This window comes from Heterodontus francisci, chromosome 10 (genome assembly GCF_036365525.1).
Source record: "Heterodontus francisci isolate sHetFra1 chromosome 10, sHetFra1.hap1, whole genome shotgun sequence".
Taxonomy (NCBI): Eukaryota; Metazoa; Chordata; class Chondrichthyes; order Heterodontiformes; family Heterodontidae; genus Heterodontus; species Heterodontus francisci.
Window position 1 is genome coordinate 74322954 of NC_090380.1, and position 19815 is coordinate 74342768.

The 19815-nt window shown below is 42.7% G+C and overlaps 1 long non-coding RNA gene across 1 annotated transcript in view; it reads left to right on the forward strand.

The window, feature by feature from the left end:
• Nucleotides 1–19017, forward strand: part of LOC137374536 (uncharacterized) — a 39005-nt gene extending 19988 nt beyond the window's left edge. The window contains exon 3 of the long non-coding RNA XR_010975842.1: nucleotides 12414–19017. This is a non-coding gene — a long non-coding RNA (uncharacterized lncRNA). The remainder of the gene's footprint in view (nucleotides 1–12413) is intronic.
• The last annotated feature ends 798 nt before the right edge of the window (nucleotides 19018–19815 follow it).

Below are 19815 nucleotides of genomic sequence, written 5' to 3' on the forward strand. Positions count from 1 at the left end.
TAGAGGACCTCTCTCCTAGAGTCATTAAGATACAGAAGAAGGGCATTCAGCCCATCTTGTAAATGGTGGTTCTCTGCTGTAGAGCAATCCTGTCAGTCCTATTCCCCCGCTCTATCCCCATAGCCCTGCAGGTTTATTTAAGTGCCCATCCAATTTCCTTTTGAAATCATTGATCATCTCTGCTTCCACCACCCTCGTAAACAGTGAGTTCCAGGTCATTACCACTTGCTGTGTAAAAAAGTTCTTCCTCATATCTCCCCTGCTTCTTTTGCTCAAAACCTTAAATCTGTCTCCCCTACTCCTTGTACCATCAGCTAATAGGAACAGCTTTTCTTTGTCTACCTTATCTAAACCTGTCATTATCTTGTACAGCTCTATCAAATCTCCCCCTAATCTCCTTTTGCTGCAAGGAGAATAACCCCAGCTTTTCCAACCTAACCTTGTAGTTAAAATCCCCCATCCCTGAAACCATTCTGATAAATCTCCTCTGCACCCTCTCAAGGACCCTCACATCCTTTCTAAAGTGCAGTGACCAGCACTGGATGCAATACTCTAGTTGTGGCTAACCAGAGCTTTATAAATGTTCAGCATAACTTTCCTGCTTTTGTATTCAGTAACTTTATTTATGAAGCCCATGACCTCATATGCTTTGCTAATTACTGTCTCAATATGTTGTGCTGTTTTCAAAGATCGATGCACATGAACCCCCAGGTCCCTCTGTCCCTGCGCACTCTTTAGAACTGTGCCATTGAGTTTATATTGCTTTTCTCTTCCCTTCTGCCAAAATGCCAGGAACGAGAGCTGAGTGAGACCGAAAGACATAAATAGAGTAGCAGCAGAGGAGGCCCGAGACCAGGGGCGAGAGCTGAGTGAGACCAACAGGGATATATAAAGTCCACTTCCTGCACTAAGACCTCCAATGCTGTGTTGGAGAATCTCGGAGAATGGTCTCCTCCATATTGTGCCATTCTCTTCTCTTTATCAGGGGAAACTCACCTGTGCCAGTCAAAATGTACCTCCACTTTAAGAGGTGCAGGTTGGCTTTATGTAGTGCAGGCTAGTTTGAACCCGTGCTAGTGCCCTCTGCTCAAGCATGCAGCCACTCAGTTGTGCACTTTGCATTGGCTGCACACTGCCATCATGTAAATGAGCAGGCAGCATCGGAAGCAGGCGTGGATTAATCGCGCATTGCAATCCCTGCGCTCGTTTTTGGGCCTTATCGAATTTCATGATTTCAATTGCAACTCCCTTATATAGTTGAGTTTAATCTTTCCTCCAAATTGTTTCCCTGATGAAGTCATCAGCATTTAAAGATTAGATCACAACTCCTTTTTACCATTTGATTTTTGAAATAAGGATTTAATGGGACTGCAGTAAGAGGTCTGAAAGGCATCCAAAAATAATATAGCAGATCCCATCTATGAGGTTTGTAGGAGCCATGCCAAGAAGATGTTTGACTGAGGAGCATGTTATGCAGTGGATGTTTTATGTAGTTTCTCTACAAACAAGGGAGCTATAAACTATGTATATTGGAAGTGTAAGTACGGCATGTGACAGACTCATAGAAATTCAAACCATATTACAGCATTCAGTATCCTCTGTGTACATTAGAATTTGTCTGGGACTCTTTTAAAAACCATTGATTCCACTTTCTCTTTTTGCTGTTAAAATGAATCGTCAGTGGATTGTGGGACTATCTGGATTTATACTTTTTTTAGCATTGGGTATTTAAGTTAATGTGACCACATGAACATTTGGTGCAATTGTGCAATATTCCTCTGTCCACTATTAAAGGATTTAAAATAAACACATTCAAACCTCTGTTAAAATATAAGAGAGAGGAATGTCACAAAGCATTAAACATTCACATGTTGTTATTGCAAATAATCCTTCCAGGGCTATACAATTTTTTTATTGAACAAAAATAAAACATATATTTGAGTTTAATTTCACAACACTCATCTGATCAGACATTCATTATGCAGGAGGGAATTCTCCATTTGTTTTAACAGCAGTGGAAGCAATTTAAAAATTACAATTATGCTTTGATTATGTTCACATAGCATAAAAAGACTAAATCCATTTCAGTCAGATGTAGAAAAAATTACAGTTGGCCAGTAGAGATTAACATTAAGTTCACATTAAGTGTTATTTTCCTAGTTTCTTCCTTTTCTCTTTCTCACTGTATTTAAGTCAGACCAGTTTTAAATAGCCTGGCATGTTATGCTCGCTTATGTGCCATTATACTACAGGTATCAATTGGAGATCATTACCCTTTCAGTATTATTCAGAGTTGACGGATCAGAGTTATACAGATATGTCAATCTAGAAAGCTTCATTTACAATGGAGGAAAGACAAGCAAAAGTACACTGAAGTCCTGAAAGAGAAATCCAAATGCTAAAAGTACCTAATTGGGAATATATTTTGGAACAGGTGCATTGCATAGGCATGCTGCCCATGGGGGCAAATGCCCAGTAACCATTCCCCCCTCCCCTCCACACCCCTCATGAGAAGTAATACATTCTGATTAATTTAAAGCAACAATTCTCACCAAGATATCTTCACTGCTATCCTCACTCAGCCTTTGCACCGAGCGACTTCTCATCCTTAGTGATTTCAACCTCCATCTAAACTTATCATGAGTTATCTGTCCTCTTATTCTTCCTTAATCTCTCATGCCACATAAACTCCCCAACAAATATTCACCCACTTGACCTTGCCATCTAATGTGGCCTTGCTATCCCCATCGTATCTATCACAGATAAGGCCATCTCTGATCACTTCTTTGTATCACTCTCCACCCACATTCCACTTCCCTGTCCCAACCTTAGAACAAAGAACAGTACAGCACAGGAACAGGCCATTCGGCCCTCCAAGCCTGCGCCAATCTTGATGCCTGCCTAAACTAACACCTTCTGCACTTCTGGGACCCATATCCCTCTATTCCCTTCCTATTCCCTTCCTATTCATGTATTTGTCAAGATGTCTCTTAAACGTCACTATCGTATCTGCTTCCACCACCTCCCCTGGCAGCAAGTTCCAGGCACTCACCACCCTCCGTGTAAAAAACTTGCCTCGCACATCCCCTCTAAACTTTGCCCCTCGCACCTTAAACCTATGTCCCCTAGTAACTGACTCTTCCACCCTGGGAAAAAGCTTCTGACTATCCACTCTGTCCATGCCGCTCATAACTTTGTAAACCTCTATCATGTCGCCCCTCCACCTCTGTTGTTCCAGTGAAAACAATCCGAGTTTTTCCAACCTCTCCTCATAGCTAATGCCCTCCAGACCAGGCAACATCCTGGTAAACCTCCTCTGTACCCTCTCCAAAGCCTCCACGTCCTTCTGGTAGTGTGGCGACCAGAATTGCACGCAATATTCTAAGTGCGGCCTAACTAAGGTTCTGTACAGCTGCAACATGACTTGCCAATTTTTATACTCTGTGCCCCGACCGATGAAGGCAATCATGCCGTATGCCTTCTTGACTACCTTATCCACCTGCGTTGCCACTTTCAGTGACCTGTGGACCTGTACGCCCAGATCTCTCTGCCTGTCAATACTCCTAAGGGTTCTGCCATTTACTGTATACCTCCCACTTGCATTAGACCTTCCAAAATGCATTACCTCACATTTATCCGGATTCAACTCCATCTGCTATTTCTCCGCCCAAGTCTCCAACCGATCTATATCCTGCTGTATCCTCTGACAATCCTCATCATTATCCGCAACTCCACCAACCTTTGTGTCATCCGCAAACTTACTAATCAGACCAACTACATTTTCCTCCAAATCATTTATATATACTACAAACAGCAAAGGTCCCAGCACTGATCCCTGCGGAACACCACTAGTCACATCCCTCCATTCAGAAAAGCACCCATCCACTGCTACCCTTTGTCTTCTATGACCAAGCCAGTTCTGTATCCATCTTGCCAGCTCACCTCTGATCCTGTGTGACTTCACCTTTTGTACCAGTCTGCCATGCGGGACCTTGTCAAAGGCTTTACTAAAGTCCATATAGATAACATCCACTGCCCTTCCTTCATCAATCATCTTCGTCATTTCCTCAAAAAACTCAATCAAATTAGTAAGACACGACCTCCCCTTCACAAAACCATGCTGTCTCTCGCTAATAAGTTCGTTTGTTTCCAAATGGGAGTAAATCCTGTCCTGAATAATCCTCTCTAATAGTTTCCCTACCACTGACGTAAGGCTCACCGGCCTATAATTTCCTGGATTATCCTTGCCACCCTTCTTAAACAAAGGAACAACATTGGCTATTCTCCGGTCCTCTGGGACCTCACCTGTAGCCAATGAGGATGCAAAGATTTCTGTCAAGGCCCCAGCAATTTCCTCCCTTGCCTCCCTCAGTATTCTGGGGTAGATCCCATCAGGCCCTGGGGACTTATCTACCTTAATGCTTTGCAAGACACCCAACACCTCCTTACTTACCCAACTTACTTCCTTCTGTGCCCACCCTGAGAAAACTGTCACCCAATTCACTTACAATTGCACTTTCGAAAACAAAACTGTCTAGCCTTTGGCCCTCCAGTTACCACTGTGTCCAGCACAGACACGATGGGCTGAAGGGCCTGTTTCTGTGCTGTATAACTCTATGACAATATTTCTGCAGCCACTGATTTGCCTAACAGCACCCTCACCTCCACCTTTGAAGCCTTAGTTAGCACTAAAACCACTCCTCCCTCTCACACTGGCCATTCCCCCAGTACTGCCTTCTTCGTCACCCCCTTAAATCTAAGGGAAGCAGACTTGAATAGATAATGGAGGATAACTGATTTGGCCATTCATTGACCAGATCACATAAAGCACCATCGGATGATGCTCTTTTTTTTTTGTTCATAAGATGTGAGTGTCACTGGCAAGTTCAGCATTTATTACCTATCTCTATTTGCCCTTGAGAAAGTGATGGTGAACCGCCTTCTTGAACCACTGTACAGGTGGTGTAGGTACAACCACAGTGTTGCTGGGAGGGAATTCCAGGATTTTGACCTAGTGACAGTGAAGGGAAGGAACGGCGATTTATTTCCAAGCCAGGATGGTGTGTGGCTTGGAGGGGAACCTGCAGGTAATGGTAGGCCCATGCACCTGCTGCCCTTGTCCTTCTAGCTGGTAGAGGTCACAGGTTTGGAAGGTGGTGTTGAAGGAGCCTTGAAGGAGATGCTGCAGTGCCTGTGTATGGTACACACTGCTGTCACTGTACGCTGGTGGTGGAAGGAGTGAATGTTTAAGGTGGTGTGGTGGAAGCCGATCAAACGGGCTACATTGCAGGGCTACAAGGATAGAATGGGACAATGGGACTGACTGGATTTCTCTACAGAGAGCCGGCATGGACTTGATGAACTGAATGATCTTCTTCTGTATCGTAATAACTCTATGACAATGTCCTGGATGGTGTCAAGATTCTTGAGTGCTGTTGGAGCTGCACTCATCCAGGCAAGCGGGGAGTATTCAATCACACTCTGGATTGTGGCCAGGCTTTGGGGAGGTGAGTTACTCACTGCAGAATTTCCAGCCTCTGAATTGCTCTTGTAGACACAGTATTTATGTGGCTGCTCCAGTTCAGTTTCTGGTCAATGGTAATCCAGGATGTTGATGGTGAGGGAGTCAATGATGTTAATGCTGCTGAATGTCAAGGGAAAGGTGATTAGATTCTCTCTTGTTGAAGATGGTCATTGCCTGTCACTTGAGTGGTGCAAATGTTACTTGCCACTTATCATCCCGAGTGTGACTGTTCTCCAAGTCTTGCTGCATGAGTACATGGACTGCTTCACTATCTGAGGAATTGCGAATAGAACTGAATACTGAAATCGCCAGGGAACATCCCCACTTCTGACTTTATTTTGGAGGGAAGGTCATTGATGAAGCAGCTGATGTGGTTGGGCCCAGAACACTAACCTGATGAACTTCTGCAGCAATGTCTTGGGACTGAGATAATTGGCTTCCAACAACCACACCATCTTCCTATGTTTTCCCCTGATTCCCATTGGCTTCAATTTTACTCTGGTGCCTTGATACCACAAATGCTGCATTGATATCAAGGGCAATCACTCTCACCACACCTCTTGAGTTCAGCTCCTATGTCCATGTTTGGACCAAGGCTGTAATAAGGTCAGGAGTTGAGTGGCCCTGGTGGAACCCAAACTGTGCATCAATGAGCAGGTTGTTGCTATTTAAGTGGTGCTTGATAGCACTGTCGATGACACCTTCCATCACTTTGCTGATAATCGAGAGTAGACTGATGGGCCGGTAATTGGCCGGATTGGATTTGTCCTGCTTTTTGCGGACAGGACATACCTGGGCAAATTTCCACATTGTTGGATAGATGCTAATGTTTTAATTATACTGGAACAGCTTGGCTAGGGGCACAGTTAGTTCCGCAGCATAACTCTTCAGCTCTGACGATGTGGAATCTGTATGGGTAGGACTGAGAAACACTAAGGGGCAAAAAACGTTAGTGGGGGTTGTATATAGACCTCCAAACTGTAGTGGTGATGTTGGGAATGGCATTAAACAGGAAATTAGAGACGCATGCGATAAAGGAACATCTATAATTATGGGTGACCTTAATCTGCATATAGATTGGGCAATCAAATTAGAGGAGGAATTCAGGGAGTGTATATGGGATGGTTTTCTGGACCAATACGTTGAGGAACCAACTAGAGAACAGGCCATCCTAGACTGGGTATTGTGTAATGAGAGAGGAATAATTGACAATCTAGTTGTGCGAGACCAACTTGGGAATGAGCGACCATACTATGATAGAATTCTTCATCAAGATGGAGAGTGACACAGTTGATTCTGAGACTAAGGCCTGAATGCCAATAAAGGAAACTACGAAGTTGGCTATGATGGATTGGGAAACATTACTTAAAGGGATGACGGTAGATAGGCAATGGCAAACATTCAAAGAGTGCATCGATGAACTGCAACAATTGTTTATTCATGTCTGGCGCAAAAGTAAAATGGGAAAGGTAGCCAAACCATGGCTTACAAGGGAAATTAGAGATAGCATTAGATCTAAGGTAGAGGCATACAAATTCGTCAGAAAAACAATAGACCTGATGATTGGGAGCAGTTTAGAATTCAGCAAAGGACGATCAAGGGATTGATTAAGAAGGGGAAAATAGAGTATAAGAGTAAGCTTGAGGGGAACATAAAAACTGACTAAAAGTTTCTATAGGTATGTGAAGAGAAAAAGATTGGTAAAGACAAATGTAGGTCCCTTACAATCAGAAACAGGGGAATTTATTATGGGGAACAAAGAAATGGCTGACCAACTAAATGCATACTTTGGTTCTGTCTTCACAAAGGAGGACACAAATAACATACCAGAAATGTTGGGGAACACAGGGTTTAGTGAGAGGGAGGAACTGAAGGAAATCAGTATTAGTAGAGAAATGGTGTTGGGGAAATTGATGGGATTGAAAGCCGATAAATCCCCAGGGCCCGATAACCTACATCCCAGAGTACTTAAGGAAGTGGCCCTAGAAATAGTGGATGCATTGGTGGTCACCTTTCAAGACTCTTTCGACTCTGGAACAGTTCCTACAGATTGGAAGATAGCTAATGTAACCCCACTATTTAAAAAGGGAGGTAGAGAGAAAACAGTCAGCCTAATATCAGTAGTGGGAAAATTCTAGAGTCCATTATCAAAGATTTTATAGCAGAGCACTTAGAGAACAGTGGTAGAATCAGACAGAGTCAGCATGGATTTATGAAAGGGAAATCATGCTTGACAAATCTACTAGAATTCTTCGAGGATGTAACTAGTAGAGTTGATGAGGGAGAGCCAGTGGATGTGGTTTATTTGGACTTTCAGAAGGCTTTCAACAAAGTCCCACATAAGAGAGTAGTGTGTAAAATTAAAGCGCATGGGATTGGGGGTAGTGTATTGCGATGGATAGAAAATTGGTTGGCAGACAGGAAACAAAGAGTAGGAATAAATGGGTCTTTTTCTGAATGGCAGGCAGAGACTAGTGGGGTACCGCAGGGATCGGTGCAAGGACCCCAGCTAGTCACAATATATATTAATGATTTAGATGATGGAACTAAATGTAATATCTCCAAATTTGCAGTTGACACAAAACTGGGAGGGAGGATGAGTTGTGAGGAGGATGCAGAGAGGCTTCAGGGTGATTTGGACAAGTTGAGTGAGTGGGCAAATGCATGGCAGATGTAGTGTAATGTGGATAAATGTGAAGTTATCCACTTTGGTAGCAAAAACAGGAAGGCAGATTATTATCTGAATGACTATAAGCTGAGAGAGGGGAATAAGCAACGATACCTGGGTGTTCTCGTACACCAGTCACAGAAGGTAAGCATGCAGGTGCAACAGGCAGTAAAAATAGCAAATGGTATTTTGACCTTCATAGTGAGAGGATTCGAGTACAGGAGCAGGGATGTCTTGCTGCAATTATACAGGGCCTTGGTGAGGCCACACCTGGACTATTGTATGCAGTTTTGGTCTCCTTATCTGAGGAAGGATGTTCTTGCTATAGAGGGAGTGCAGCGAAGGTTTACCAGACTGATTCCTGGGATGGCAGGACTGACATATGAGGACAGATTGAGTCGGTTAGGATTCGCTGGAGTTCAGAAGAGTGAGGGGGGAATCTCATAGAAACCTATAAAATTCTAACAGGACTTGACAGGGTAGATGCAGGAAGGATGTTCCCGATGGTGGGGGAGTCCAGAACCAGGGGTCATAGTCTAAGGATATGGGGTAAACCTTTCAGGACTGAGATGAGGAGAAATGTCTTCACCCAGAGAGTGTTGAGCCTGTGGAATTTGCTACCACAGAAAGCAGTTAATGCCAAAACATTGTATGTTTTCAAGAAGGCGTTAGATATAGCTCTTGGGGTGAAAGGGATCAAAGGATATGGGGGGAAAGCAGGAACAGGTTACTGAGTTGGATGATCAACCATGATCATAATGAATGGCAGCGCAAACTCAAAGGGCCGAATGGCCTCCCCCTGCTCCTATTTTCTATGTTTCTATGTTTACTATTGTCGGAATGTTGTCAGAGCCCTCAAACTTTTCAGTATCCAGTGCCTTCAGCCATTTCTTGATATCATGTGGAGTGAATAAAATTGGCTGAAGACTGGCATCTGTCATGCTGGGGACTGCAGGAGGAGGTCAATGTGGATCATCCACTCGGCACTTCTGGCTGAACGTGGTTGCAAATGCTTCAATTTTCTCTTTTGCACTGCTGTGCTGGGCTCCTCGATCATTGAGGATGGGAATATTTGTGGACCCTCCTCCTCCGATTAATTGTTTAATTGTCCACCACCATTCACAGCTGGATGTGGCAGGACTGCATATATGAGCATGGATGGAGGATTGGTTAATGGACAAGAAGCAGAGAGTAGGGATAAACAGAGCATTTTCATGATTGGCAGGCTGCAACTAGTGGAGTGCCATAAGGATCAGTCCTGGGGTCTCAGCTATTCACAATCAATATTCATGACTTAGAGGAAGAGACCGAGAATAATGTATCCAAGTTTGCTAAAAATACAAAGCTAGGTGGAAATCTAAGCAGTGAGGAGGACACAAAGAAGCTGTAAAGGGATATAGACAGGTTAATTGAGTAGACAGCAAGGTGGAAGATGGAGTATATTGTGAGGAAGTGTGAAATTATTCACTTTGGCAGTAAGGATAGAAAAGCAGAATATTTTTTAAAAGGCATGAAACTTCTAAATGTTGATGTTCAGAGAGACTTGGGTGAACATCGAAAGTTGGTATGCTGGTACAGCAAGCAATTAGGAAGGCAAATGACATGGTGGCCTTTTATTTTATTTTGAGATACAGCACTGAAACAGGCCCTTTGGCCCACTGAGTCTGTGCTGCCCATCAACCACCCATTTATACTAATCCTACATTAATCCCTTATTCCTACCACATCCCCACCTTCCCTCAATTCCCCTACGTATACTAGGGGCAATTTATAATGGCCAATTTACCTATCAACCTGCAAGTCTTTGGCTGTGGGAGGAAACCGGAGCACCTGGCGAAAACCCATGCTGTCACAGGGAGAACTTGCAAACTCCGCACAGGCAGTACCCAGAATTGAACCCAGGTCGCTGGAGCTGTGAGGCTGTGCTGCCCCTTTTATTGCAAGGAGATTGGAGTATGAGAATCAGGATGTCTTGCTACAATTGTACAGGGCTTTGGGGAGACTGCACCTGGAGTACTGTGCACAGTTTTGTTCTCCATATCTAAGAAAGGATATCCTTGCCTTGGAGGCGATACAACAAAGGTTCATTTGATTGGTTCCTGGGACGAGATGGTTGCTCTATGATTAGTAAATTGGGTCTATATTCTCGGGAGCTTAGAAGAATGAAAGGTGATCTCATTGAAACATACCAGAATCTGAAAGGGCTTGACAGCGTAGATACTGAGAGGTTGTTTCTCCTGGCTGGGGAATCTAAAACACGGGGGCACACTCTCAGGAGGTTGATCACTTAGGACTGAGATGAGGAAACATTTCTTCACTCAGATAGTTGTGAATCTTTAGAATTGTCTACCCCAGAGGGTTGTGGATGCTCCATTGTTGAATATATTTAAAGCTGATATAGACAGATCTTTGAACTCTCAGGGAATCAAGAGATTTGGGGAGTGGACAGGAAAGTAGAGCTGAGGCAGAAGATTAGCCAGGATCGTGTTGAATGGTGGAGCAGGCTTGAGGGGCTGTTCTGGTCTACTGCTGCTCCTATTTCTTATGTTGGGTGGCCATCCTAAGGTCATGCAAAGCACTTATATAAATGCAAGTTAGTCTGTCTGTCTGTCTATCATGTAACTATCTAGCTATTACTTATCTATCTAATCTGTGCCTCTACTCTACAATTGGCCTATTGGAGTCTGATTTAGAAAACAGAGACTCAGTATTCTGTGCAGGCTAAACTAGCTCTGCATTTTCCAAGTGAATCTACAAATGGCCTACAGGAGCATGCACAGGATGGTATAAATAAGAAAATTCTCAAACAATTAAAATAAAATGATACAATTCTGCATGATGGCACTAACACGTTGGCCCTGTATATTTAGGAGACAAAGGACCACTAACAGATCAGGAGACCCATGAAAAGTGGCCTTTGCTGAGTGGAGACTCTTAAGTCTCGGTTGATTAACACTGTTGATTTTGTCATTGGAAGCAGATAGTACTGTAAGGCTGCAAAAGTGTTGATGACATTAGTGTGGTGTTAAATGTATTCATTTCCTTATCCATGTAAATAGGACAGAAATCAATTGCTTGATCTGTTATAATGCCACACATTACTCATAAAGACTTATTTACATGAGTGTAAATTATAGGCAGGCTGCTTTGTCATGGTCTAAATTAGAGAACATAACAGTAATTCCATGCAGATCATGGTACAAATCCAATTAGAATCACGATGTGTTGCAAAACTTCACACAACTCTGATTCGCATATTACAAATGGCTTCCACCTGAAACAGGCAGGCATTTCAATCCCGCATCTCAGAACCCTACACAAGATGGCAGCATCTGGACTGTCAACATAAATGTAGCAGTAAACAACCTGACGACATTTTCAGGCTGCTATAGCTCTATTTACATCAAGTTGGGGCTCTTAAAATCAGCTCCAAGAAATGATCAATATGTGGAATAAACTGCGAGATGAAACGGCATAAGGAAAATGCTCTGGAATCAATTAAGAAACGATCAGATGTTGTATTAGGATCATTACATTTCTATCCATTTATCATCAGATTTATGCAATATTATTAACTTGCTGGCATATTATTTGTGTTGCTGCGTATTAATAAAATACCAATTACATTGTTTTCCTTTAGGTAGTATCCAGCACTGTTTTTCAGAAGTTAGGACAGGGGACTCCGGGAATGTGTCAGGGAGTCCAGAATCTGCGGAATGTAAAGAACAAATTTTGATTTAATTTCCTGTGCACACAAAGTGTGTCCGCTGTGAAAATTGTCCAATGGGGGATTACAATAACAAAAACAAGTGGAGAGGCAACCATGTTAAACAGGTTTTATATAAGAAATGATAACACTGCTTTAAAAATAATTGTAATAGCTGAAGCGATCTATCAAGGGCACTGCTCTAGTGCACCTTGCACACTGTGACCAGATCATCTTCAGTTCACAGTATTCGCATTGAGCCAAATTATACTAGAGCCTATAGATTTGATTTTCTCTGAAATTAATAAGCCAGTTCCAAGGCCCTGAATATGTACACATTGTGGGGTGGAGGGGGCGGGAGGGGGGGGGAATCTTCACTCAATATGTAGGCACTAAACAACAAAAATGACAACAACTTATGTTTAACTGCAAGGTAGAAGTAGGCAGTCTTAGTAATGGCATGAATATATGGTCCAATGTGAGAGAATTAAACATCTCCCCTTGATATTCAACAGCATCACCATCACTGAATCCCCCACCATCAACATGCTAGGGGTAACCATGGACAGAAACCAAACTTGACCAGCCATATAAATACTGTGACTACAAGAGCAGGTCAGAAGCTGGGAGTTCTGTGGTGAGTAACTTATCTCCTGACTCCCCAAAGCCTGTCCGCCATCTACAAGGCACAAGTCAGGAGTGTGATGGAATACTCTCCACTTGCCTAGATGGGTGCAACTTCAACAACAATCAAGAAGTTCGACACCATCCAGGACAAAGCAGCCTGCTTCATCGACACCCTATCCACACTTTAAACATTCACTCCCTCCACTAGTGGCACATAGTGGCAGCCGTGTGTGCCACCTACTATATGTACTGCAGCAACTCACCAAGTCTCCTTCGACAGCACCTTACAAATCCACGACATCTACCACCTAGGGGAACAAGGGCAGTAGACGTATGAGAACACCACCATCTGCAAGTTCGCCTCCAAGCCACACACCATCCTGACTTGGACCCATATCACCACTTCGCTACTGTCACTTGGTAAAAATGAACGAATAAAAAAAAAGTCATCTCAGTGTTAAATATGACACCCAGATTGCGAACAGGCGGGTTTAATCTCAGACTATTGGCAGGGAGAGGGATGGAGTCAGTAGCTAGGGAATGGAGTTTGGAGCAGGGACTGAAAACAATGGATTCAGTCTTTCCAATATTTAGTTGGAGGAAATTTCTGCTCATCCAGTACTGGATGTCGCATAAGCAGTCTGATAATATAACAATAGCGGAGGCCTTGAGAGAGGTGGTGGCATGGTAGAGCTGGGTGTTGTCAGCATATGTGTGAAAAATAATTAAAACTAAACTAAAGAGGTAAAGAGATGGCTAAGCTGGGGTTTTAAGTTGAAACACCAATTTTGTCTGTGTATAGCCGAAGGGACCACCTTGGTAAAGGAGTTGAAGCCAGCACTAGGGCTGGCCTCCCAGAGACTTGTTAATTAGCTGATTGTCACGTAAAATGCCTGCTAGTGCTCATTAAAGTGGCTGCATGGCATTTTAGTGGTTAGTACTTGTTCCTATCTCCTCTTCTAACAGTCACTGGCTGTTTGGGAGTAAGCAGGCCAGTGATGTCAATTTCAAGCTCCACTTAAAGAGACACTCACCACTTAAAGGAATACTCACTATTTCATAGTCATTGCTGTTGGAGCTGTGAAGAGACCTCTGAAACACCTTGGCAGACTTTCTGGGACACTTTGTCAAGACTTCACCAACACTTGAGCAAAATTTATTCCAGAAGTTTTCTAAAGACTTCACCGATAAAGAGTAAGTGCTCTACTGCTCCACTCTGTTGGACACTTTTTATGAGTCACCCAGGTGAAAGGGAATGTTTGGTCTTGGGCATCTTGCTAGGGATCCCCCTTGGTCTGGACGAGGAATGGGAGGAGGCCATGAGGGCAGGCAGAGCAGCACCAGTTGCTACAGGACAGATGAACAGGAAGCTGAGGAGGCCTCCTTCCACCATACAGGTACAGAACATCCCTCTTCCAGTAGACCTCCTCCACCAGGACCTCCAGTGCTATATCCGACAAACTGTGTACCCTCTGCCTCAGTCCCTGAACCATCCTGCAACGTGCCGCTAGAGAAATCCATAGCTTCAGTGGAAGTGGGTATATGGAGCCCACATGTACATCTCGGCAAAAAAGTGTCTAATCAGCATTTGAGTACTAATCCTGCTAGGGTCTGCTTTAGCACCTCCAGGCAAGTTCAAATTATGCTAATCAGCAATTAGGACCAAAATTGTGTGCTAAATCTGAACTTTCAAACAGGTGTGCCCATTTAGGGACCATTATCACACTTTGGCCAAAATAACCGCCCACCTCACCCCCACATAAGTCCAGGATTTTGGAGTTACATGGCCTTTGTAACTTTGAATTCTGGGCTAAAACCCTCACCAGCCAGAGGTTTCACTCCTTGGGTGGAAGTGTGTTAAAGACTTCTGACTGCCAGCTTCATGTTACTGCGAAGTAGAAACCACTTGTAGCAACACAAAGCTCTAATTAACTACACCGAATAGAAATCGACTCTCTGACAGCCTCAAAGATCTCAAGTAAAAAATCATTTTGGGATCAGTCTTACTTAGCTCCTAGTATTTAGGAGTTCCATCTGGCATGCCCATTTATAGCACTCTCATTACTTTCTATGCTTCCTTATGGTAGTGGTGTAATTGAAAATTTCAGATCCAAATATAGAACCATTTTTGCCTGACCACAGAGCTAAATTGGAACCATTCTGTTTCAATAATAATTCCATATTTTTCAAGTCTTTTTTGAGTCAGTCAATATGTTAAGCAGATTTGGTGGGAACTTTTTAAAAAGTCATTCATGGGATGTGGGCGACGCTGGCCAGGCCAGCATTTATTGCCCATCCCTAATTGCCCTTGAGAAGGTGGTGGTGAGCTGCCTTCTTGAACCGCTGCAGTCCATTTGGGGTAGGTACACCCACAGTGCTGTTAGATTACAATAAATACAAGGGCTGGGAAATTTCTCTGATTTGCTCTGGTTCCACTGGTATTAGTTTGCACTGTACTTAAAGTGAATAAATGCAGGAGAATAGGAGGAGTTCCGAGGAATTTCGTGATCTGTTTCCTCGCATTGTATGAGAGTGCACAGATCAGGTTATTCTTCCACACTGCCATTGGCTCCAATGTTAACCCCACCTCAATGCACGGGAGAGGGTGGCAGCAGTTGTTAAAATATTGGAATCATGCAATCCAACCCCAACCTGCCAGATTCTTAGGAGCCATAATATTTACTGCGCCGATTCAGGCCCTGGACAAGGCTTCCGCTAAAGGTGGGGGCCTACTTGAGATTCAGAAGATGATGTCATTGGTGCTGCAACGTATTTTTAACCTTATCATGGGGGCAATCTGTGCTGTCTGTCCACAAGAGACAGAAGTAAGATTTACAACATTGTTTTAAATTCCTTGTGGGCTCCCAGGCCTCACAAGGAAGCCTTTGTCCTCCTGAGGCCTAGCCTTTATCCAATCGTGCACGGACCTCCCCTCTTGCAGTTGTGCTGAAGCCTTCTACCTCCTCCCCCTCACCAGGCTGTCAATCTGGCTGTGTTTCGGGTGGGACCCTGCATAGATTTAGTTAATTGAGGTTGTACTGTTAAGATCAGTAGGGCCTTCACTTTTCCAACCTTGCCAATTCCTTTGCCTGTCACTACACTCATCCTGCCTCCTTGTTAATAGTGTGGCCATTGTCTAAGTGGGAGAATACTTCATGGGGTGTATCATAAAGTTGATTCCATCATATAAACTGTCTGAATTCCTATTAGCGGAGAATTCTTGATTTCCAAGTCGAATTTTGAGGTAAAGCTTATTATTTGAATAAGTAAAAATGGTTAAAAGGAATCAGAGATATGTGTTGGAAATGGTTCCATCTTTTCTAAATGGGCAAAACATGTAGACAGCGATGCCCAAGTAGCGTTCCACATCACAGAACACCGTGCTAAATCTCAATCACCCTTTATTTGGATCATTATTGGCAACTGGAGCCAAGCTGGATCTGTTACTAATTCATTTTCACAGCTCCCTTGGGATGTCAGAGAAATCAACTATCCGTAGAAATCTAAAATACATAATACAAGAGAGTGTACAGAGATGGTTTTCACAACACTTTTTAGCTTTTTCTCTAAATAATAAATGGCACTTGATTGGAAAAAAACCTCTTCAACTCAAGCAGTTGAGGCATGAAACTGTATTAGTATCACCAGGCATTCTAGTGGTTTATTTATTCTTTATATACAGAGGATTAAAATTTTTTTGAAAATTATCTTTGGAAGCAATGGGAGATTCCGCAATTCTCCATCATTCCAATTTACATACCTCTTGCAAGTGTTCATGAAATCCAGTTTCTCAAAATCAAGGCCTGCTACAATTTTATCCATATAGATGATTTTTTTTCTCTTTTGGGAAATATTTAGCCAAGGTGAATGGGATAAGGCCTGTGCGATATTATCTTAATGTTTCTTCGATTCAGTAGGTTTCCATTCTGTTGATGCTGCCTGCAGTTATTTTTCAGCCTATTTCTTGTCAGTAATGAAAAAGCCCTTCAATCCAAAACCGTTAGGTGTGGCTCCAAATCTAAGCCGTCTGCTGCTGAATCTTATTAGACTTAAAAATTCTTTCAAAATGGAAAGAAATAATGCTTCAGATTGGGTTAAAAACAGAAAAATTAGAATCAAAGTGACTAACGATTTTAAACTCTCCAAAAGAAATTTCATAAAACCAAGTTTTCATTGAAAACTCATGCCACAGAAGGTTCTGGACCGCTTGTTCTCACATATGTTCTGTTATATGAATGGGTTTATAGATATACAATTTTATATATCTTCTTCTTTGGCCTCCTTGTCTCGAGAGACAATGGGTAAGCGCCTGGAGGTGGTCAGTGGTTTGTGAAGCAGTGCCTGGAGTGGCTATAAAGGCCAATTCTAGAGTGACAGACTCTTCCACCGGTGCTGCAGATAAAATTGGTTGTCAGGGCTGTTACGAAGTTAACTCTCCCCTTGCGCTTCTGTCTTTTTTCCTGCCAACTGCTAAGTCTCTTCGACTTGCCACACTTTAGCCCCACCTTTATGGCTGCCCGCCAGCTCTGGCAATCACTGGCAACTGACTCCCACGACTTGTGATCAATGTCACAGGACTTCATGTCGCATTTGCAGACATCTTTAAAGTGGAGACATGGACGACTGATGGGTCTGATACCAGTGACGGGCTCGCTGTACAATGTGCCCTTGGAGATCCTGCCATCTTCCATGCAGCTCACATGGCCAAGCCATCTCAAGCGCCGCTGGCTCAATAGGGTGTCTGTGCTGGGGATGTTGGCCACCTCGAGGACTTCTGTGTTGGAGATACGGTTCTGCCACCTGATGCCAAGGATTCTCCGGAGGCAGCGAAGATGGAATGAATTGAGACGTCGCTCTTGGCTGACATACGTTGTCCAGGACTCGCTGCCGTAGAGCAAGGTACTGAGGACACAGGCTTGATACACTCGGACTTTTGTGTTCCGTGTCAGTGTGCCATTTTCCCACACTCTCTTGGCCAGTCTGGACATAGCAGTGGAAGCCTTTCCCACGCGCTTGTTGAATTCTGCATCGAGAGACAGGTTACTGGTGCTAGTTGAGCCTAGATAGGTGAACTCTTGAACCACTTCCAGAGCATGGTCGCCGATGGATGGAGCATTTCTGACGTCCTGTCCCATGATGTTTGTTTTCCTGAGGCTGATGTTTAGGCCAAATTCGTTGCAGGCAGCCGCAATCCTGTCGATGAGTCTCTGCAGACACTCTTCAGTGTGAGATGTTAATGCAGCATCATCAGCAAAGAGGAGTTCCCTGATGAAGACTTTCCGTACTTTGGTCTTCGCTGATAGATGGGCAAGGTTGAACAACCTGCCACCTGATCTTGTGTGGAGGAAAATTCTTTCTTCTGAACACTTGAACGCATGTGAGAGCAGCAGGAAGAAGAAAATCCCAAACAGTGTAGGTGTGAGAACACAGCCCTGTTTCATGCCACTCAGGATAGGAAAGGGGTCTGATGAGGCACCGCTATGCTGAATTGTGCCTTTCATATTGTCATGGAATGAGGTAATGATACTTAGTAGCTTTGGTGGACATCCGATCTTTTCTAGTAGTCTGAAGAGACCACGTCTGCTGACGAGGTTAAAGGCTTTGGTGAGATCAATGAAAGCAACGTACTGTCATATATGTGGAATGTGACAGTGAACTGTCTGCTGAAAGTCTGATAGTTGCTTCCACCTAATTCCTTCCTTTATGATTTCTTCCAGTTATGTTAACACAACTGACTTAATACCACCAAATCCTTGTCAGTGAGTAAGTGCACATTCACAAAAATTCCAACTTCAGTTCAGAAAGTAACAGTTCACAAACACTCAATAAAATACAGACTACATGGTATCAATAATAATATTAGTTCATTGAACCTCCTACACAGTTGTATGCTGTATGCTTTGCAAAATCTTCACCTGTAATGAAATTGCGAAAAGCTAGCTGCCGACAGAGTTAACACACTCTCCTTTCAGTTCCAGAGTTTGAATCAACATACACTGATAGGATGATAAGCTTCATATTTACAGCTGTAAGGATTGAATGGTAGATAAAATTAGCCATTCTTGAACCAGTTCCTTGTGAAGATGGGTACACAGCACAAACCACCACAAAATTAGCAAAGACTAACATTAAAATTGACTATAAAAGGTCATAAAAATAATTGGTGTAAGAAATTGGAAAATCACAATGTTGCTCTAGGGGATGCTCTTCAGAGTTTTGGTTTATACATTATAATGCAAAAGTAAAATAAGTTTTGCTTTACATCTGTTTGTGCAATAGTTGATCTGCGACTGCCCAATTCTTACGCGAGGTACCTGCAATGGAAAATAATTAGCAAGAAATTTCCATCACATTGATGAAGGAAAAAAAAATCATATAACTTGGCTGATTATTGCCTTTCTGAAACCTAATTACAATCGAAACATTAGATTACTTTCTATCTTGTCTGCTTATTATTGTTGAAGTGAACCATTGAATAAAACAATATGTATCTGCTATCATTTATTTGAAAAGAGATTTGAATTATTCAGTAAATTTTTCAAAGCAGAGACTCATTGCTTCATTTCATTAATTCAACACCACATGATCAGTCACTTTTTTTGAACTATTGTTATGGCACGACGGCCTAAGACAAAGCTCCCAGTCAAAATATATGATTCTGATTGCGGTGGGAGCAACACACTCCACAGGTCGCATAACATATATCTTTAAGTTTTCCCAAATCAAAGAAAGCCACAGCCAAATTGAACCAATCTAGTAACCCCTGAATGAGGCAAATCAAACCAGGTGTCTTTAGATTTCAACAAATTAACAGTTTATTAGAAAAAATTAAAATCTTAAACACTACTAAGATATAACAATATTTAAAAATATTATAACAATAAAGTTCTTTCAGAATTATGCTCCCTGACGAACAGTCCTCTGATTCAAAGTCCACTCATAATTTTCCAGGGTCCAATGAGGAAAGGAAAACAATTCTTCATCAATAGACAATTTGGGAATAACAGTTCAGTAGCTGAAGCATCAAACTTATCTTCTTTCCAGTGATGAACACAGCAATTACAGTTCAGTAGTTAAAGTAATTGGCTTTTTTCTTTTAAGAAATTAATCTGGCTTGAAGCTTCTTTAAAATCTTGAGAGAGTATAATAAATAGGGTTTAAATAGACTGAGAGGGAGAGCTTTCTTATTTCCTACAGTACAGGCTGGCACAGCTGTCTGTCTGTGTCTGTCTCTCAACTGTCTGCCAAAGCCAATTTTTCATAAGTCAATCGCAACCTTGTATGTCCTGT